The 18727-nt window shown below is 39.4% G+C and overlaps 1 long non-coding RNA gene across 2 annotated transcripts in view; it reads left to right on the top strand.

The window, feature by feature from the left end:
- Nucleotides 1–427: 427 nt before the first annotated feature.
- The window catches only part of Gm29904, a 42930-nt gene continuing 24630 nt past the window's right edge, over nucleotides 428–18727 (top strand). Inside the window, exons 1-4 of one of the 2 annotated variants that reach the window (XR_384130.1) lie at nucleotides 428–657; nucleotides 735–788; nucleotides 5021–5123; nucleotides 6481–6585. This is a non-coding gene — a long non-coding RNA (predicted gene, 29904). Of the gene's footprint in view, nucleotides 658–734; nucleotides 789–5020; nucleotides 5124–6480; nucleotides 6586–18727 lie in introns of those variants that run through there. The other variant, XR_875375.2, reaches the window with a different exon arrangement.

Here is an 18727-nt window from a genome sequence, read left to right on the forward strand (position 1 = left end):
TGCCTTTATATGTTACTTGACCTTTTTCCCTTACTGCTTTTAGTTTTCTATCTTTATTTAGTGCATTTGTTGTTCTGATTATTATGTGTCGGGAGGAATTTCTTTTCTTATCCAGTCTATTTGGAGTTCTGTAGGCTTCTTGTATGTTCATGGGCATCTCTTTCTTTATATTTGGGAAGTTTTCTTCAATAATTTTGTTGAAGATGTTTGCTGGTCCTTTGAGTTGAAAATCTTCATTCTCATCCACTCCTATTATCTGTAGGTTTGGTCTTCTCATTGTGTCCTGGATTTCCTGGATGTTTTGAGTTAGGATCTTTTTGCATTTTCCATTTTCTTTGATTGTTGTGCCGATGTTCTCTATGGAATCTTCTGCACCTGAGATTCTCTCTTCCATCTCTTGTATTCTGTTGCTGATGCTCGCGTCTATGGTTCCAGATTTCTTTCCTAGGGTTTCTATCTCCAGCGTTGCCTCACTTTGGGTTTTCTTTATTGTGTCTACTTCCCTTTTTAGATCTAGTGTGGTTTTGTTCATTTCCATCATCTGTTTGGATGTGTTTTCCTGTTTTTCTATAAGGACTTCTACCTGTTTGGTTGTGTTTTCCTGTTTTTCTTTAAGGACTTGTAACTCTTTAGCAGTGTTCTCCTGTATTTCTTTAAGTGAGTTATTAAGTCCTTCTTTATGTCCTCTACCATCATCATGAGATATGCTTTTAAATCCATGTCTACCTTTTCAGGTGTGTTAGGGTGCCCTGGACTGTGCGAAGTGGGTGTTCTGGGTTCTGATGATGGTGAGTGGTCCTGGTTTCTGTTAGTAGGATTCTTACGTTTACCTTTCGCCATCTGGCAATCTCTGGAGTTAGTTGTTATAGTTGTCTTTGTTTAGAGATTGTTCCTCTGGTGATTTTGTTACCCTCAATCAGCAGGCGTAGGAGACAAGCTCTCTCCTCTGAGTTTCAGTGGTCAGAGTAGTCTCTGCAGGCAAGCTCTCCTCTTTCAGAGAAGGTGCACAGTTATCTGGTGTTTGGACCTCCTCCTGCCTGAAGATGAAGGCCCAAAACAGGATCTTTCCCAGAAGCTGTGTTGCTTTGGCCAGAAAGGTGGCTGGTTGTCTGGAGCCGAAAATGGCACCGCCTCAGAAGGTCTCTGGCTCTCGCCTGTTCCAGAAACAGCTGGCCTCTGTATTCCACACCCTCACCCGTGCAGCCTGCCCTCCGCGGAGTCCCGGAACCAAGGTGGCTCCCTCAGAGCCTGAGGCAGAAACCTCTCTCGGGCCGGGCAGACCCCTGTGCTCTCACCAGGAAGGTGGCCGGCTATCTGTAGCCGAAAATGGCGCCGCCTCCCAATGTTTTCTTAGTAATGTGATTTAAAACTAAAAGTTTGATTCCTTTAATGCTTATAAAAATTGTGAATTATTTTGTGTCTTATTGACTAAATTTTAAGTTTCCACAATTTTTTAAAATTTTTTATTTTTTAAATAATTTTCTTCATTTTTGGGATTGCATTGTTTGTTCCCTCCCTTCATTCCATCCAAATACCCCCCTTACTCTCATTCAAATTCTTAGTCTATCCTGGCAACTAAAGAATGAAATAAGTAAGAGGTATGGTCTTTTCAGGGAAGACCACATTAACTGCTTATCCAATAGCAAATGGTCAGCCCTGAAAACATTCATGCAAGAAACATTAATCAAGCTGAACAGGTTATTTATGTATTTTTTCTATTTTATTTTGTATCTATATTTTCAAAAGGTTTTTCTATTCAGTGTTGTAAAGTTTCTCTTAATATACTTAAAATATTTTAAGTTCTTTAATAACTGTGCTTATATTCATCTTTTCACTTTTAATGAACTTTGGTGGACATACAATGCTTTTTAATTATGGTTTTCTGTTTGCTTGTGAATCAACTTTTTTCTTTGCTGAGTCTTGAGACTGTATAATTGTTTCCTAATTTAGCAGGCATGTTTCATAGGGAGAAGCAGAGCTTTGTATACCCGTGGAAGAGGTGGGAATGCAGAGGACAAGAAACGAAAGCTTCATGTGAACTTTCTGTGCATGCCCAAGGACCTGAGTTGAATTCACAGCACCCAGATAAAATAATAATAATAAAAAAGCAGTAGCATGTATCTGTAAACCTGGTACTCCTTGGGAAATATGAGAATCCCATTGAATTTGTCATGAATTAGGTCTACATTGATGATTTTATGCAGTGGGCTTTGGTTAGCCATTTGATATAATTGCCCCAACAAGGAACCTGATGTTGAGCAAAGCATCCTTTCCCCTACCCCATACTTCAGATGATCCTGCAAAGTGGTGCTGATTGTACCCTGACAGTTGAAAACACTCCCAGAAGTTAGAGGGAAGGTCTTCTTTTTCCTCTTCATATAAATAAGTGTGTAATTTATTCTCATCTGTTCTTTTTTCTACTATAATGATTAAGTACAATTTATACATAGTAATAGATGATTTTATGTATGTTGAAATAATTTCTGTTGAATAGAATTTGTTCAGGTTCCTTAGTTCATAGCTAAAGTGATAAACTTGAAAACATAATTTCCTTGGATTTCCTCAGGGAGTAAAGCCTGTGGAAGTGCTCTCCATTGAGTACAGAAAAAGCTCTAAAATACTGAAGGCATCTTCAATGCTGTTCTTGTTGCAGTTTGCTTAATTTTCCATCACTATTCTCACACATTTTTGTATTCTTCACTCCAAATTTTCTTTCACTTTCTCTTCTATCCAAGTGTGGTTTTATTTATTTCCCTACTGTTAATCTAGATATCTTTTTATGATGGGGGTGGTTAGGATACTTTTGTACTTTTAAAAATGTTCCATTGAACATCCCTAAATATATTTGGCATTTATGTCATGTTTTTTTCAAGGTGTCTTGTCTTTGAAAACTGTATTTAAATTGTATATTCAATAGACAATATAATGATTATGAAGGTAAGAATTATGTTTCATTGTCTGTTGCATTTCTAATAAAGTGCCTTATGCATATATTCAAGTTGCTCTCATCAAACAGTTATGAAAATACTAACACCTTCCAAATAGAATTTACTGATTACTAGAATTTGTACAGAGGTTAGTTTGGTAGTAGAACAAATGCTATTTACCTTGTTATCCTGAGTAATGAAGCATATGTTAAGTTATGGCAAGGAAATTGAGGGTTAAGAAATTTAAGGTTGTAGATGAATTAAGTCTGCGCACTAATCAGCTATCTCTAAGATGATGATAGGTACACACAATTTTTACAAATTAAGACATTGTGGTACTGATGACCATATGTCTTGGGCATTGGGCTATACACATACAGTCTGATCTCCAGTCGAGCTAAGGAGTGGTGATAATTCACCTACATGGCACGGTAAGCACTTCTTCATGTCTCCTGGAATTCTGTCTCCTGTCAAAGTTACCACCCCCAAAGCCCCCACAGGAGAAGCATGGTTAGTTGTTACAATGTCCCAAGCTTCTGACCTTCAGGCTAAACCTCTCCCAGTTACCCCGCAACAGTAAAGATAACAGCCCACTATAAGAGGGGCTGTTTGGCCCCTCCTCACTCTCTTGCTCTCCTCTCCTCACTCTTTTACTCCCCTCACTCCTCTCACTCTCTTACACTCTCTCCCTCTTACTCTCTTTCCCTCTTACTCTCTCTTTTGTACTCTCTAGACTTTCTTCTCTCTCTCCTATTCCCCCTTCTCTCCTCTTTGCCATGGCCAGTCTATCTCTTTTTCTACTTTCTCTCTTTTCCCCTGCCTTTCTACAATAAAGCTCTAAAACCATAGAATGTCTCTTTTCATCAAAGCCTGCTGCGCTTGGACTATGGGATAGGCTTTCCTCTAATGCACTGAAAATCTCCTGATGCTCCGATCAAGGCCCAGACTAAAGACTCTCGCCTGTGTGGGAACCTCTCTCCCTCAGCCCTCTCTCCCATAACCCCAGGGCACAGGGTGTCGCCCGGGGCCCCTGGTATGGGGACTACCCCTTGGCCAACCCCCCCCCCGCCCCCGCCGAGTGGGGTTAGTGGCTTAGATGCCCACTAGGGGCCAAGTGTAAAGCATCTGGCAGCCCTCCCACATCTGCCTGCCCAGAGCATAGGAGGAACTCTGGCCGATGTGGGTTCCTCCCTCTGCTCCTTCCCCTACCCCCTTTAGTTCCCACACACATGGGTAGAAAGATGCGGTATCATTTCTTCCCAACAGGATGTGTAGAGTTAATTTGGTTCCAATTATGATCACAGTTCCATCTTCACACCTTATCCTTAGAGAGGAGGTGCCTCTATCATGGGTACCAACCCATCCTAGCACATCATGCCACAGCATGACTAAATGCATCCTCTCCCACTGAGGACAGATAAGGCAGTCCAAGTAGGGGAAAGAGATCCAAAGGCAAGTAACAGCATCAGAGACAGCCTTTCCTCCTGTCCCAATCTTATTGATAGGGGACCCACGTGAAGACTAAGCTGCTCATCTGCTACATATGGGTAGGGGGCCTAGGTCCAGCCCATGCATAATCTTTGGTTGGTGGTTCAGTCTCAGTGAGCCTCCATAGGCCCAGGTTAGTTTACTCTGCGGGTCTTCTTGGCCTGTGCTGCCACCATATTGAGGTACATGGCTGTGCTGACACAGGAGACCATGTGGATATGTGTGGTATATTCTGTCACCAGAAACCACATAGAAGTCTATGATTCCTGTTGCTGTTGAGTATCAAGAGCAAGGAAACTACTTTTGTCATGGTATTGATGACTGCAGACTCATAGTTGAGAAAGAGGGACATAGGAGGCTTCTGGGATAACCTATAATCACCCCCCCCTCAAAGTAACAGCCTAGATAGGAAGACATTAAAGAGAATTCTCAATTGGTGATAGGAATGCTGTGGTGTAGCATTGCACAGTTGATGGTTTCTGGCTAGGCATGGGTGGGGAAGGAGTCACTTTCTTAAAGGGGGCTGGCCACTTGTAATTTGACTATGCTCTTATAAGAATATGGGCAACACAAATTAGACTATTTTTTTCTTTTTTTTTCCCTAGATGGAGCTGAGAAGGGTGTAGGGACAGGACACACCTGGCAGGACTGAGAAGTGAATGTTATTGAGGTTCATGATGCAAAATTCTCAAATAACCAGTAAAAATGGTAAGTAAAAAAAATTCACATCACTAGCTTTTTTTTTTTTTTTTTTTTTTTTTTTTTTTGATGAGCAGATTCTAAAGTTTATATGGAGGAAAACAAAACAAAATAAAACCCCCAAAAACCAATAGCCAGCTTCATGTTAAAAACAAAATTCTATTTAGAGGAAAAATTGCCCAACTTTAAGACGTACTATAAAGACAAAGTAATAAAGGCACTGTCACAGTGGTCAAAGAATAGAGAAATAAATAAAAAGAACAGAGTGGAAAGTGCACAAATAGGTCCATATAAATATAGTCAAGTCATCTCTAACAAAGGACTAGCAACACTATAAAATATCAACGCTGATTGTTCAGCAAATGGAGCTAAGAATGACCTGTTATCCCCATGCAAAATTAAAACCAAAGGAAATCAGAATGGCGCCATACTGTAGAACTGGCATAAAATATGTTATGCTTCTATGTATAATAGAAAACTGTTCCAGATTGATTTAGTTAGAAGCAAAAAAGAATGATAACAAAAAAGAAAAAACAAAAAGAAGATTAAAAAGAAAGAAAATTTAAATAAATAGAAAAGAATTGGAGAGGATGAAGCAATGCAGGAAAGAAGAAGGGAAGGAGGGCAAGGGAGCATAAAGGAAAGGTGAAGAGGGTGCAGGTGGGCAGAAGAAAGGGAACACAGGGTAAAGTAGAAAAAGGAGGGGCCTAGCCTAATGTAGTAGAAATTTACCTCTAGGTATTTTCACAATCAAAGAAAAACACATGCAAATTAACTGACCACAGGAGTAGTGACCATAGAAATAGCACCTCACAAGCATATGCCAAAATAGCTGTTCTTTCAGCATCCTTCAAAGCCAACATGACTTTACTGGAATCAGAATGCTAGAACACAGTTGCTTGCATCAGGCAAAAAGCAATGACACTGTGCCTGTCAGTCCCAGCAACTACACCTCTCCTGGCACATCTGGGGAGATGAATGTCAGTGTTGAGTAGCAGTGCTACACAGTAGATGTATAGACTTTGACTATAATTGCACAAATATGGCTCTGAATCGTAAGCCTGCTGCTTTGTAACATTGGTACATTGCATAAATTCCTTAACCTGCCCCTGCAGTGGTTGCAAAATAAACTGAACTGACAGCAGGATTAGAGGAAACATAGACATAGCACCTGGCACATAGTAGGTTGCAACTTGCACTAAGTACTATCATGGATCAATCTTTGAGTCATTGACTATTGTTTATTTTACTTCCCACATATTAGGGGAGGGTTCCTTGGATACCGTCTGTGTACTGCCTCTTACACAATGGTACCCTAGAGCTCAGAACAGGCTAATAACCTTCCTAACGTGTCCTTTATGTCCAGAGATTACATCCGGCTGTAGAAGATCTACAAGAAGAAGGTAGAGGGAGAGCAGCCTTTGGATATCTGCTATATTCCAGAAACTGTGACTCATTTCCCTGCCAACATGTATGTATATGTAAAATGCAAGGAGAAAGAGCTACTTGCTTTTAGTTTATTCTCTGTGACTCTCACATGCTACCTTAGCAGTAGCTTGTGAAATGGGGGAAAAAATGCAAAGGCTGAATGACCTAATTCAAACCTGGCACTTCAAGTGGGAAACATGTACAGACCTATCTATCTTATATAGACATGCAGAGCCCTACAGCAATCAACGGGGATTTTGAAACAGGTCCTTGTGGAAATGAATCTAGGGCCCAACATCATCACATTACATAACTTGAGGTTAAAGAAACAAAGCCCTATGAATGGGTGCGCCTATGTATGCAAGCCAGAAAGACACATAGCACATACCCAGAGCCCTGCCCTACCCTTACTAAGCAGAAAAGTGAAGCCAGACATAATCTGTTTTTCAGGAGTGCTTGAATGTACTCTGAAGGGGGTCACATCAGAGAAGGAGAGAGATCTGTGAGCTCCTTTGGCACGTTAGAGAACAGGCTGAGCAGATGGGCTGATGTTCCATCTCTCTTTGCAGTAGTTTGCATTGTTTGGAACTGAGCATGATAAAGTAGCAATTCTCAAATCATGGTTGAAGACACTGAAGCTCCGGAAAAATGAAATCAACCTGCTGGTGAGAAGCAGGGAGCTCACCACGGAGATCGGTGGGGTGAGGTAGAAGTTCACATTCCAGCTCAGATCTTTCTGACTCTGGGAGAGGGGTAGAAAACATAGCAAGACTTCTCTTCTTGTTACTTGGCCCCATCCCAGAGACCTCGGGTAAGATTAGGGTCAGGTTACCATCCATCTTCCCTTGGTAGCAGTTCAGAGCCTGCTTGGTATGAATTTCCTTCTCTTGTGTTTTAGGGGCAGAAAATGATAGGATAGGTACCATTCCTTGTAGCCAACAAAAAGGACAAGACAATTCATTGGACACGAAGAGAAAAGTGGGAGATCATTTCAGTTTTGCTTTCAGTTTTCCATGTTTCTAAGTGAGAAGAGAATATAGACAGTAAGGGGGAAAGGGCTAGTTTCAAGCCAACTGAGTTCATGTAAACAATTAAAAACTACATTTAAAAAACAGAAAGCTCTTGGCTGTCTGTCTTGACACTATATTTTTTTTCCTTTTAACTATCTTATAATCTGTGTATATGTTCATGAGTGTGTAGGTGTTCACATGTGTGTGCACGCACACGTGTGTGAAAGTGCAAGTCATTTGCATGTGGAAACAGGAATTCAATATCAGTGATTTTTCTTAATCACTCTCCACCTTGTTTCTTATAGCTGGGTTTCTCACGAACCAGAGCTCACTTATTAATTAGACTGGCTGTACAAGCCCTAGGGATTCTTCTGTTTCTGCCTCACTGCTTCTAGAATCACAAGAATATACCTGGCCTTTTTTTTTCTTTTTTTGCATCTGATGATGTACAAACTCCATTTCTCATGGTTGTACAGAAAGCAGTTTTCCAACTGAGCTATCTCCCTGTTCCCATTCTTCTAATGTTGACAATGCAATGACTGTAAATTGATAATTCACTTAGCTCCTCTTGACCTCAAGTTTGTTATTGACCAGTGTGGTCTGCCTGGACAGCCTATAGTTAAAAGTAATTATTTTCTTCTTGAAAGTATACATCCATTTATTTACTTTCACTCACACACACACACACACACACACACACACACACACACAAATGATTATTGGACCTACATTATGATAATTGCAGCTAGTATAGACACAATTAAGATGCACACTTGTTCTTATGAAACTGACTTCAGCAATGAGACTAGAGAGACCTGAGGAGACATGGATACAGATACAGAAGATTTACCGGTAGCGCTCAGGGAAGGGGATGCTCCAGAGTCAAAGGTTGTGTCATTCTACAAACTGGAACCTGCACTAGCACCAACGACAAGGAGGTGCTGTTTTTTTTTTTTTTTTTTTTTTTTTTTTTTAAGAGAAAGCTGGAGGAGAGAAGCAGGGCAAACCAGTGCCTCAAGCAGAAACGCACCAAATATCAAGGCTAAGAGACAAAAAAAGAAAACCTCTAGGTTTTAGGACATGAACAAATAATAAATATATATTTACTATAGAACTTGAATAGGAGAGAAAAGGAGATGACGTTTTGAGATGGAAAACATTGAGCAGTCAATAACTATGTTGTAAGAAATAGAAGAGACTTCACTGGAGCACCAAGAGTTTTCAGTGGATGGCATGAACTTTGGTCTTTTGGCTCACATTCTAGGGATACATCCATTCTATCCCTATATACAAAATTGCTTTACCAATGATGGATCTCATCTTCAAAAATGGTTGGAAGTGTTACAGTGAACTAAAGGACTTACTACACTGTATTCTGATAAAGCCACATTAAGCCAACCTTTTGAAGCTTATGTGACTCTTCATGACTCTGAAGGGGATATGATTCATATCGTTTGATCAATCAGAGGACCTTGAATCATCTTGTAATATCTGGCTATAAACGTTGGTTAATACTTTCAAAGCTCAGTCCTCCTTTCTTATTGACAGTTCCTTTACCTTCTTAAATCCTCTTGTATTTATACCCATGCTACAACTCAATTTCTCCCTTTTCTCATTGCAGCCTAGTCTAAAAACATGTGCTTAAAGCCCATTAAGTCATCATATAAGAAGCTTGGCCACTGTAAATTGAATTTTCTGTGGAGGTCACATGGAGGGATAGTGAAAAATATCAAGAAATTGAAGGTGTCCTAGGCACTAGCCTTCCAAGTCTTATCAAACCAGTCAGCCAACTGTAAATCATTTTCATATGAGCATATCTTCAGTTGCCATCTGAGCAAGCTCCTAAGAAACCCAAGTCTACATAGCTCATCTAGATTGCTACCAAAGTTTTGACCCTAAGCTAATAGATGATAGATACAACAATTAGTTCAAGGCTTTAAGTGTTAGACTGGCAGAAATCAGTGGCACAGGGCAGGAATGGTGTTTTGGGTGGGAAAGAAAAATAATACCGAGTAGTGCTTCTTGTAATGTCTTCCTTTCTGTATCATTGACTTGGCTGCTCTTCCCTCATGCATGTGTCTATGCTTGCTTATGCCTGCAGGATAAGTTTAAATCCCAGCAAGTTAATGATTCTTTCTCTGGTCATTCTAACACACCTCTGTCTTTTTTTTTTTTTTTAGTCAAAACCAGGAGTCTAGAGACTCGTGAACCTGCCAGATAAACAGAAGACTTGAGGGGTTTCAGCACCACAGGCTAAATCAAAATGTACTGAGTCAGAGTCACCGAGGGTGGGCACTAAGTACCTTTATTAGCCTCCTGTCAATTATTGAACTGGTTTGGATCTGTTTTTGGAAACAGTTTGCCTGGATTGTGACTCTGAACCCAAGATTACTCATAGCATTGTAACACTTTCATTGCAATGAATCTCTGAAAAGTAGAACCCTGCCCTCTTGTTCACTCACCTAATGAAGATTTATTGGCCGCTGCCTTTTCACAAGGCATTGTACTAGGTTCAGGCAATGCATGAGCAAGCATGAAGCTCTATCTCACAGAGATCTCAGGTACTGGCTGTAGGGCAGAAGGCAGGGAGTGACTCAGAAGGCAGCGGGATATGGGAAGAAGCAACATGATCAGCTGGTGCTAAGAGCCCTGAAGCTTTTAAGCATACCACCAAGCATGCGAACAGGTAGGACGCAGATGAGAAGGCTTTCTATCATCCCTCCTTTCTTTACCCACTTCTGTCCAGTCTTCCCCTCTCTGAGGCTTTCCTGTATCTTCCACACAAGCCATTGTTCACATAATGCCATTTCCCAGTTTGCTCTGTCCTAAACGGAACATTCCCTCAACCACTAATTTAGGCCATTGGATCAGATCCCTTATGAAATAGAGTTCTCTGGGTTTCCCATGTCCTCCTCCACCCTTTATTCTTACTGTGCTGTAGAATTTATATTTCTATCCCAAAAATAAAAGAGAAGAAAAGAATAGAAAAGAAAAGAAAACCTTCTATGGCTTCTGTATCCTTGCCTATTTCGTGAATTAGTTGATCATTGGAGACACTACTTTTGCTATAATCCTATCAATGCAAAATCTTCATTTATATTTTGACTACCTCTTCTAGATTCCATGCCATATTCTATACTGTACCTTACCAATTGCTGTTGAATGTATCACTTGGCAATGCCTCATTCTCATCCATTCTAAGAGCATTCATCTTCATTTTTATCAAATTTCCGGGTAGTCTCCCTCAGAAGATGTTTATAAAGCTTGTATTTCCTTACACGCTTTAAGGAATTACAATTACGAGAGCCAAGCATGGTGGCATATGCCATCAATCCCAGCACTCCAGAGGCAAAGACATAGGCTGGTGGATCTATGAGTCTAAGGCCAGTCTAGTCTATAGTGCAAGTCCCAGGATAGCCAGAGCTACAAACAGAAACACTGTATCAAGAAAAAAAACCTAAAAGATGTTATTACTATTATTTTATTGCTTTGAATCTTTAGACAATTGTCTTATTCTGTAGCCCAAACTGGCCCCCAATTCACAGCCATCTGTTTTGTCTCCACCAACTGTAATGCTACTTTTCATATTCTACTTTTAAATCTCCAGACAGTAGCTACATGTTAGATATAAAATGAAAAAATCTCCAAATACATGTACCCATGCACAATTATAATGCAATAGGTATTTGCTCAGTGATAGTAGCACAAGAGAGAAAGTCATTCTACTCAGCTTATTGAAGCCTCTAAAATGTTTTCCCTCTAAAATGTTCCTTTCCACAACTGGGAACTCAGAATACCAATTCCAAGAGTCTCCTGTCTCTTGGAGTCACCAACTTTCTTTCAAATGTGTATAAATCTGTTTGTTCTGAGTCAAACCAAACTAAAAGTAAAAATCAACAACAACAAAAAAGATATATATGAGGTGTAAGTTTACAGAATGGATCATCAAATATTTTTTTAAACAAAGCTCCCGACTTTGAAATTTCAAAACTTACCAACCTTGTGTGATGGAAAGTCACAATTCCTAAAATACTTTTGGTCACCATACACCTAGTATGCAAACCCTTCCTGGCAGAGTCAATAGGAGAGTGGAAATGAAGCTGGGGACCTGCAAAAGGAGCAAGGGGCCAAGCAAGTCTATGAAGGAAGTGCTTCCCAGCTAAAGGCATAGAAAATGATATATTTCTTCCAGAATTGAAACTCCGTGCAGGTTTTGACAATAGTTCAAAGCGGTCGTGCTTCTTTCGTTCCTAGATGCGTCAGCAGAGGAAGGTTTCAGTGTTCCCATCGAAACCAGAAATACTTCAGATTTATATATGATCCACACCCTTGGAGTCCAGGCATTGCCTTGTTTTGCTGCAGGCACTACAAACCTTAGCACCCCCTGTTCACAAAGGAAGGGTTTCCTGTCAAACAAATGGAGCCAAACACAGCTGGACTAGGGCCAAGGTATTATGAGAGCTCAGGTGGAGGCTCAGGCAAGGTTTAGGTAAGCATCAGTTTCTGCCTCTTTAGGTTCGTTCTCTCTTTCCCTCTGCATTCCTCCCCATCAGCTGTGCCAGATGCAGGCACAGAGGACCATTTGCAAGGGATTCAGCCAAATACTCTGCCTTTGCCTAATTTCCTACACTCAGGGACAGGCTTGACTCAGGTTGTCCAGTACCCTAGGAGTACAGAAGATGATGGAAGATTTCCTTTTAGTGCCACGTTGATGGGTTCTTGAAGCATTTCACTATTGTTAACTATTTAAACAGCTACCTGCTGTGGTTAATGACCAAATAGAAGCTATGATCACCAGCAGGTGTTTGGATTCATTTAGAAAGACTCAGATTCCAAATATTGCCAAAGCTGAAGTTCACTTTCATTGAGGTAAACAGGAGACAACAGTAAAGGAGAAGTCAACTTTACTTTTGTATAGAAGCAATTCCAAAGAGGGTATGTGACTTTCTGAAGTGTCTTAACAGGTCTGTTTGCTGTGGCCAGAGGCACAAGGGCTTAAGGTATTCTGATACATGCGTTCTAAGTCTACTTAAAAATGAGGGTTCATTTACCAGGATTCCTCAAGACTTAGAGGAAAAGACATGGCCAAACCCTAGCCCTGAAATGCTTCTAATTTTTGATCACTACAGTGAGAAGTTGCCTTCTTTATATAAGTTTGAAATTCTACAGTTAAGATTAAAATGTAGCTATTTCTTTAGTGTAATTCTTATATCCCTTGTGGTTGAGGAAGAAGAAAAATGTGGCAAACCTCTAACCTTAGAGTAGATTTTCATCTCAAATTTTGCTTGTTACAGTGGGAACCTAAGCCAGGTTGTTTAAAAATGAGACAAGCTAGATTCTCAACTAAACTTCTGCTTATAAATCATCTATGTCTAGCAACTGCCAGCCTGACTCTGCCATACAAAATACCCCATGAGGACAGAGCAGGAGAGGTGAACATGTCTATCTCTTATATTGGTGGAAGTTCACACTGCCTGAGAGATTGCACAAGAACGCTACACATTCAAAATATATTTGGATAATGAATAAATGTCAGAGGGAGGTAGTTTTTAATCAAAATACAAGCAGTGACAGGCAAGGAAACAAGAAGATGAAAGGATTAGGCAGCAAAAATATTCTCTCACCAAGACACAGGAGCAAAATGAATTACAAGCTGTAGTCGGGAGCAAGCCATACTCTTGGACCTTTTCCCATGGGAATAAAAGCAACAGAGCAAGGTGACATTCAGCAGCATAAACAGTATTTATTGCGCAGTGTCATGTGAACCATGCACTGGTTCCGGTGGAAAGGCCAGAGCTGGCAGTCAAGTTCAGGTGCCCATTTCCATGGCATCCCTTTGTGTTTACCTCTTAAATAAGCGAAACAGCTCTGATGCCAAACCAGGAAGGCCATCTCAGAACACTCTCAAGGCACTGGCTCTGGGAGAGGGACTAGGCTGGATCCCTAGACCTATGTTGTACACGTGTATGGGACAACCAAAAGCCTTCATCTCTTATATATTGGGTTTCTCACTTGCAACGCTGAGTATATGAAGCTCACTAAATTTCCGAGGTGTGATGAGAATCATGGGTAATAACAGACTTGTGTGTTTAACTCATACCTTGCCAAGAGCTGGGTTAATTCTAGCTTTTCATGGTACCTGAGTGTTGCCTAGGTTAAGAAAGAAAAATGAACCATAGCATTAGCCTGTATTAAATAAACACAACATACCAAATACACATGAAAATCAAATAAATCCTCATTTCTTCCTCATAACCACCCAAAGAACTGATAAAAACTTTAACTTCAATGGGATTAAATTTTGCTATTTTAACTATCCGAATCTGTTTCATCTTCTTTATGAAGAAGTGGGGCTGGAGAGTTGGCTGAACATTTGAGAGTGCTCAGTCATCTTGCTGAGGATCTGTTTGTTTCACAGCATCTCCATCAGGCTGCTTGAAGCTGCCTGTAACTCTAGTGGATCTGACACCCTCCCTGTAAATACTGTATGCAAGTCATACATTTAAACTCACTCAAGCCACATGTGCATACATGTAAATAAGAGCAAATAAATATTTTAAAAGAAACTGCAGAGGGTTATATTTTAGTGAAATGGTATCGGAGAATAAATGCTAAATGAAATGTTGTCTTATAATCCACTAAAATCATATGTGTGTCCATGGTACTTGGAAAACAGTGGCCATTGCTCTGATCCTCCTATTCATGGCCTCAAAGAATATTCAACTTAAACCACTATTGTGGAGAAGAAAGACTCCAGGGATTGAAAATAACTGTCTAATGGCTCTGAACCTTTAAGAAGTCTCTTGAGTATTTTGACTCTAGCTTCCTCCTTTCAGAAATATTGCTTGAATGGAAGCAATAGTGCTTAACAAACATGTTGGGATTCCAGCCACTTCCACTCCCTGATAACCACCGTTCTGTTTGGGGGCCTATAAGTTTACCTTTCTGGCTTAAATCATTTTATATTATGTTCTCCATGGTCAGCCATACTGTCAAAGTGGTAAAATTTATAAAGAAGAGCAGTATTCATAATATGTGTTTACATTTTCTTTATCCAGTATTGATAGCTACTTTGGTTGATTTCATATTGCGGCTGCTGTGACTAATGCTGCAATGGACATGGAGCATCAAAGCCTTACATTATAAACATAAATATATATGGATTTTATTTGTCAGTGAAACTTTAATGGGGCTAGAGAATGTTTCCAAATACCTGTATTCATAATTCCACCCTTGTCTGCCCTACAATTATGTCTGGAAATGTGATCTGCTCACAGGCTACCACCTACCTCATAACAAATCCCTAGACTTTCTGGGTCAAAATTCCCAGAAGTGAGATCAAGAATCTGTTTTAAAAATATTATTTCAGGTGATAGTATATTTCAAGACAAAACTAGAGGAAAAAACCAAATAATGTAATACATAAAAATAGATTTGAGAGCCACATTACATTTATACAAATATAAAACTTGTTCTATACCCCTGCTGCTTTCCCCACCCTTAGTTTTGCTTGCCTCTCCACACCATCTCCAGCCTTGCTACTGCTACCTCTGTACCTGCATGATTCTCTTAGCTGTCTTATCTTCCACATGAAACTGAAAATATTTTCCTGATACAGAGGTTGTATGCTTTCAGTCTTAAGGCTTCTATAAAGAAGTTCAAACAATACTTACTGGATAGAAGTATAAATGAACCAATCGCAGAGAATGTTTGATGTGTTCATTGTTTTATTCATTTTACAGACCAAGTCTTCTTTCAGCTACATAATATTTTTCTCCCAATTTTTTGCAAGGGAGAGATTGTACACTTTTGCTTCTGAAGGAGGAAGAGGCAGAAAGAGCATCCTCTCCCAGAAACATCTACAGATACTGAAATTGAGCTGGGAGGAACTTTGTGTTTCTGCTGTACATGTGTGAATGATGGTGAATGAGAAATTGGCCTCAACCCCTGACCCTTATCCCCTGACCCCTAATCACTAATCCTGAACCCCTGACCCTTTGCTAATCCCAGAAATTTGCATTTAGGAGGAATGTGGGATGAAATCCTGCAGGTAGCACAGTAGAGTCAAGGACTTGCAGTCAATGTCTATTATTGCATGCTTTCACTTAAATTGGAGACCATTTATAAAATGCCTACAGCATAGGAAGTACTTGGTAAACATCAAATCTCTTTCCTCATCTTTTTTTTTAAACTGGTTCTTGTGAGCATTATTAGCAAAATGTACTTGGTTGCCATCATCAGAAATAATCTAGATTGAGGGGAAAAGAGGCCTGTCCTTTGATCTGTATTCTGTTGACATCTGAGACCATAGGATTGTTCAAGCTGAAATCAAGGAGTGGATTCATTAGGGTTTTTTCAAGATGGGTTGCTCAGATAACCTGAATTAGAATTCTGGTTGTAGTTAAAAATGTATATTCCTGATCCTTACCTCTATAACTACTCAGATCTCCCTAAGGATGGGACCTAGAATTCTATCTTTTTAGTGCACATTTCAAATAGATCCTATATTCTCTTGTTTGCAAATTTTATTTATTAGATGTCCACTATACATGGAAGAGAGTAAGAAAAGCCTTTAAAAGTCTGGAAACCCAAGTTCATTTCTGAAGACTTAAATAAGACTATCAAAGGCAGGTGGGAAGAAGATGAGGCTTATGATGAATGGGAGACAAGACTAATAATACATATTTTTTCTTTAATATATCTATTGCATTTAAACTTACTGACTATTAAGGAAAGAAAGCTGAAGTAAGAAATTATGAAGATTTATGATTAAGTTTCTTTTTCAAACCAAGAACATATGACACAAATTCTCTTTGAGACTTTAAAAGAGTAACATTCCCTCCCTCCCTCCCTCCCTCCCTCCCTCCCTCCCTCCCTCCTTCCCTCCCTCCTCCCTCTCTTTCTATGTTGGGTTCATGGAAACTAAGCCAGAACAAACTAGATATTACATTTCTCTTTTAAGATGCCACATAATAATTCACTGTTTTTATATGAACAATGCACATTGCTGTGCCGATGAACCACAACTAGGCATTAAACAGTCTGCATTTTTAATTACTATACTAATATTTTGTCAACTGTCAAATGCTTGGAAATAATTTAATATCTTCCCATCTCAGTGAACCACATTTATTGATATTCATGAGCTGAGCTTCTCCAACACTGTCTAGACTGAATGTCAATAGGGTCTGCCGAGGGAGATGCTTTTCTCAGAGGAAAGATATTAATAATGGAACTGAGAAATTATTTTTAATTTGGTTTAATAAAGGATTAGATAGGACACGACCACTGTGGCCTCTCTGTGGTGTGATGCATAAAAAAATGTAACCTGGCTCAACCATACTGAATACCAAAAACAAGACAGGATTGACTTAAAATATTTCATTTTCAGCTGTCACTATTTTCATAATTCTACTGGCATAGATCTGGTCTTTTATGTTATACCAGAGAGTTGCTGTCTGTTTCCAAAGTAAAAGGGGCAGAGGATCCTTAGAGATAGCCTTCCCATTGCTGGAACCCTGAATTTTACAAAAATTTACAAAATGAATTTTAAAGAATGTCATTAAAATTTTTCTCTTAGAAAATTGTATGTATTTGTACTAAGGAAGACAGAAAAAAGAAAAAGATTCTGGTTCTTAAGTATAATTAGAGAACTGTTGGTTGCAACTGACATGTGAGTGTTACCTATTGTACATTTATGCAAATCTTGCTATGCTGGTAATTATCATGGTTCATAGAGGTTGGGAAGGAGTTTTAACTACTTTTCTCCCTTGGCACACTACATAGCACTTTCTGTAACCATGGAAGTTAGATTGCAGAAAAGAAGGTGTCAGATAAGAACCTACTCAACTGATCTCAGTCCTTTGTCTTATGTGTGCAGTGTCTGTAACAATAGGGACCCACTTTCAACCCTTAATTGGTAAACAAGGACTACAGTGATGATCTATACTCCTCTAGGATTCACTTGAACTAACCGAACCAACCTTTTAGAAGGAGGATTTCACATGCTTGGTATTGGGTTTGCATTAGTCTATTCTTCCCAAGCTTCTTGTCAGCCCAATTTTCTGGCTTATATATTTTATATTACATATTACAAGTACATATTACATATACTCTTATATTGTATATAAGTTCATGTAAATCTAAAATAATGTGACCCATCTGTTTTGTTTTTGCCTCTCATCCCTCTTCCTGTTGTATTGACATTAAAGACGTCACAACTGGAAGGAAATCACACCTGATACTAGAAATCTAGCCACCTTCTTAAGATAATGAAGTCATTGACCTAAGAAAATAATTTACTACTAACCCTTTTCTAGGTCAACATAATTCTTCCCTATATTTTAAATTTTACCACTGTATCCACAAATAAGTGTATCTACCACCCTTCATCAAAGAAGCCTGTCATTACAAAACGTGAAAACTATCACAGAGAAAGACCACAAATGCAGACAATGCAGAGACCAACAGATCCTGAGAAGCTCAGCCCCAGTGGATACCTCTGCAGCACTGCTCCTGAATCTATGGCTCAGGGAACATGTCAGGAAGGGAACAGGGAGATTACGAGAGCCAGGGTACCAGGAAGTCTGCTGTGGATCAGTCTCTACTACAAACAGTTTTATAAACAGAACTGGAGTGACTGCAACATCAATGGGCATTTAAAAGGGATAGGGAAGGACTTTATGATGTCCCACCTCTAGATGATGAACTGCAAAACACTAAAGATTACAGTGAGAAAGAAAATTGACCTCTCACAGGGATAAGCTATTATTGGTTGTCCAATGCAGAGTAGTCAGACCTGAAACCATGTATGCACAAACAAAAACAATGGAACCAGCAAGTTGAGTATTTGTGCATAGGCATGCATACATACATACATACATACATATGTGATTATTATAATAAAAAAGAGGCTATCGACTTAAGGGGTAGCAGATGAGAGGAGTTTGAGGGAGGGCAGCTAGAAGAGCTTGGAGGGAGAAAAGGGAAAGGGGAAATGATGTCATTTCATTTCAATAAAAATTTAATTTTAAAAGAATTTAAAGCAACAATATCCATTAAAAAGGCTTTGGCAATGCTTTTCAGAAGAGAGTTTAAGAGAAAGAAAGGCAGAAATTAGTTAATACATTAATTAATAAACCCATATTTTTAGTGTGTTGAAGCATACTTCCTGTC

Source organism: Mus musculus, chromosome 15 (assembly GCF_000001635.26).
Source record: "Mus musculus strain C57BL/6J chromosome 15, GRCm38.p6 C57BL/6J".
Lineage (NCBI taxonomy): Eukaryota > Metazoa > Chordata > Mammalia > Rodentia > Muridae > Mus > Mus musculus.